The following is a 4,303-nucleotide window of genomic DNA, read 5'->3' as shown; positions in this document are numbered from 1 at the left end:
ATGACATGAAATGGGTAAATATTGTAAAATCTTCCGATTTTACTGAATAAACGACCGTGCACCGTGCAGTTTTTGTGTTTTATTTTCAGTCAGTAATATAAACTTGAACTTATTTGCTTTACTTTGTGCCTTAAAAACAACCTTCAATAGACCTTTCGGGCTCGATCTCTAGCTACTCATGTCCAATTTTGCAGTCTTTAGAAATCAACTCCAACCTTCATCGTTTCGTCAGAGATGAGGTCGTCTTCGGTTAAGTTGTTCTTTGGCTTGACGTTGAAGACTACGGGTTGGAGCGCCAATATGTCCAGTTCTTCTTGGGTCTTTTATACTATTTGTAGCTGTGAATATCTGGGAAAAAGTGTTATTTCTAAAGCATTATGCCTCTTAAGTTGACACATAGAATGCAAACTTGTGTGCATATTGGTGAAATGTATGATTCCATCAATATTGAGAACCTGAAATTGTATTTCCAAATGAATATTGATTCTTTATTCACTAGGGTATATTTCCCTCCTTATTTAAAAAGACTCCGAGCGGACTGTAAATTCTTAGATCTTTTCATATTTGATTGCTGTAAGAGCATCTCTATTGGCCTTATCACGAATTCCATTCCTCCTTTTTATTTACATATAGCAATCGGAACGTCCTATTTTTCTTTTAGTCACAATAATCGTGTTTTATTGGTAAATCTGCACTTAGCTCAGCAAGCTAAGGATAAACAAAAGTAATCGGTTTTGTGGTTTACAGAGAAAATTTTTGTCTTGGGAGTATGATGCACTGTGACCTATAAGATCGATTGTGCCATATTTTTAAGCTGGCTGAGTTGGTTCCTCATATTAAAACTCCTTCTCTAACTTAATTCCTGTCAGGAAATTGATTACACGGTGCGACACCGAAAATACACCCGAGAAATAACATAGTGTAGGCTGTTCGTATGGTCGAATAATGCATAAAAATATTTTTGTTATATTTTTGGAACCCTCCATTTTTTTTTAATTTACAAAAAACCATTTTTACAGACCTTACGATGTAATCTATCAATATTTCAGTCATTTTTATAACAACTCTCAATATGTTATATGTTTTTGGAAAGAGGATTTCTAGACCTTTTGAATAATGTATATAAGTCTATTGTTTAAACAAATTAAGTGTAGGTTTTTATCCCACAAATCTTGAAAAAGTGATTTTTTTCCCAATGTTTTCATCTTTACTCAATTTTTTTTGCAAAATAAAACAAACAAAAAAATAAAATAAGGCTATATTCTGAAAGAATATACATTAAGGCACAAATTGGCGTATTTTTTTTATTGAATTTGACCAAAACTGCGGAATCTATGCTATTTTTTCGTAAATAGAAAATGTGGCTTTTCATGATGTGAATTGCAAGGTGCACAATAGGGTGTTCGTTATTTTAAAATAATAAGAATTTCTATGCTCCTAGGATCTTATATGGTTGAAAATAAACTAAAAAAAATATTCCCCAAGTTTCAAGTCTCTCCGCCAAGCGGTTGAAGTTTCTTATGGGAATAACATGGGGTTTCTTGGACCTTGTTCGATCAATTTTAAATTCCAGCCAAACCATTCGTTCAAAAAATTAAAACTTTACAGACTCAAATTTAATAAGTGCAGCTATCATGTGAAAATTTTTCAGATTTTTAATTGTTATAATTTTAGAGATTTAGCTTGGTAAAAAAAGTCATTTTTTCAGACTTTTTCAAAAATCGCTTTTTACCTGTTTAATGCAAAAAATTTTAAAAACATACATTTTTATTCACAAATAAGCATAGCATGTATATTTAAAATGCAAATTCAATTCATAGTTATATAAAAAATTAGTTGTGTATTCATTCTTCAAGTCACATCGATATTCAAAAAACGTGTTCCCTATTTAAGAAAAAGTACTGTAGTAAATAAATAAAAAACTAGTTAATTATATAACTTTGAATTAAATATAAATTTTAAATATACATACAACGCTTATTTGTGAATAAAAATGTATGTTTTTTAATTTTTTGACATTAAACGGGTAAAAAGCGATTTTTGAAAAAGTCTGAAAAAATGACTTTTTTTTACCAAGCTAAATCTCTAAAATTATAACAATTAAAAATCTGAAAAATTTTCACATGATAGCTGCACTTATTAAATTTGAGTCTGTAAAGTTTTAATTTTTTGAACGAATGGTTTGGCTGGAATTTAAAATTGATCGAACAAGGTCCAAGAAACCCCATGTTATTCCCATAAGAAACTTCAACCGCTTGGCGGAGAGACTTGAAACTTGGGGAATATTTTTTTTAGTTTATTTTCAACCATATAAGATCCTAGGAGCATAGAAATTCTTATTATTTTAAAATAACGAACACCCTATTGTGCACCTTGCTATTCACATCATGAAAAGCCACATTTTCTATTTACGAAAAAATAGCATAGATTCCGCAGTTTTGGTCAAATTCAATAAAAAATACGCCAATTTGTGCCTTAATGTATATTCTTTCAGAATATAACCTTATTTTATTTTTTTGTTTGTTTTATTTTGCAAAAAAAATTGGGTAAAGTTGAAAAAATTGGGAAAAAAATCACTTTTTCAAGATTTGTGGGATAAAAACCTACACTTAATTTGTTTTAACAATAGACTTATATACATCATTCAAAAGTTCTGGAAATCCTCTTTCCAAAAACATATAACATATTGAGAGTTATTAGAAAAATGACTGAAATATTGATAGATTACATCGTAAGGTCTGTAAAAATGGTTTTTTGTAAATAAAAAAAAAATGGAGGGTTCCAAAAATATAACAAAAATATTTTTATGCATTATTCGACCATACAATCAGCCTACATTATGTTATTTCTTGGGTGTATTTTTTTTTTTTTTATTTTGTAGCACAGTGTTATTAAGGATATTTTCAAAAAGTGCAAAGGCTGTCACCCCTATTACTATCAATTGATAGTTGATAAAAAATAAATTTCGATCTCTTCTTATCTAATTAGCAAAAAAAATTTAAAACAAAGAATGATGCCAACGGTTATTATTTGAAATGTTATTGAAAAATTCCATTAAAAAATGATCAGTTTTCCCCCAAATTAGATTTTACCATTTAACACCAAATTTCAGTATTTATCAACTATCAATTGATAGTTGACAATCGTAATAGGGGTGTGTATTTGTTCCTCTTCGGCCTTGAAGCTACCCATCTTTATGGTTCATTCTAGATGTGCCGCGAACATTCAGCCACTATTCGGTATTCGGCCTATTTTTCTGGTATTCGGTATTCGGCCGAATAGTTTAACTATTCGGCCGAATACCGAATACCAAATGGAGAAAAAAAAAGACATAAATTATTATACCAAAAAGGGTGTTTGATTAAAAAATTTTAATTTTAGCACTTAAAATCTACTAAAGGCAAGTTGTGGTGTTGTGAAAACTATTTGTTCCGCATTTGTTGGTAGTAAACGATTACGTTTATCTTCGTAGACTATTCCTGCTTCGAAAAATAGTCTTTCACTGTAAACACTTGTCCCAGAAGAAAGGTAGACTTAAGCAAATGAGGAGGTGATTTCTGAAACCAGCTATCTGACCTGAAGGTAGTTTTGAGTAAAATGCCAAAAACCTTTACTTCGTAATACAGAAGATATAGAGCAAAATAATCTTCTACAAATTTATTTTTTACGAAATTTTAATAAAATTAAAGTTTTCAAAATAAATATATCTCAAGTCTTTATATTGAAAATTCCTTATTAAAAAGTCGGTATATCTGCTTTTGGAAGTACGAGTATAATTGCGTTATGTCTTCTTTTGGATACGATGTTGTTGGGAATTTTTTAAGCTACATCTATTCTTGAAACAAATTATAAAATTTTTGAAACTACCAACGTTTTTTTCTTGGCCGAATATTCGGTATTCGGCCGAGGAGCGTGCCCGAATATTCGGTATTCGGCCAAACCAATGTTCGCGGCATCTCTATCTCTAGTTCATTCCTTAGCTATAAGATCTCGTTTCAAAAATAATTTCCCGTTTTTATAGTTAAATAATTTTTTCTGGTTCTCCTTCTTTATACTTACACGTGCATTATAGTGTAACATATCCTAAGTTAAAGTATTCTAGAGGAGTACCTTTGCCAAAATCGAGTGGAATATTATCGATTTTTGGCAATTTCGACCAGCAGGGACAATCAAATGCTTTTGTGCTTTTGGTAAAGACGGGAAAATCATGTGCTACTGAGTATTATGTTCTTCCCAGTTAATAAGCTTGATAAAAGCTTCTTTCCCAATCTTGACATTAAAATGTCACAAGAGAATTTAAATG

This window comes from Episyrphus balteatus, chromosome 2 (genome assembly GCF_945859705.1).
Source record: "Episyrphus balteatus chromosome 2, idEpiBalt1.1, whole genome shotgun sequence".
In the NCBI taxonomy this organism is placed as follows: domain Eukaryota; kingdom Metazoa; phylum Arthropoda; class Insecta; order Diptera; family Syrphidae; genus Episyrphus; species Episyrphus balteatus.
The sequence above is the reverse complement of the archived record's forward strand: the minus strand, read 5'-3'. Positions refer to the sequence as shown.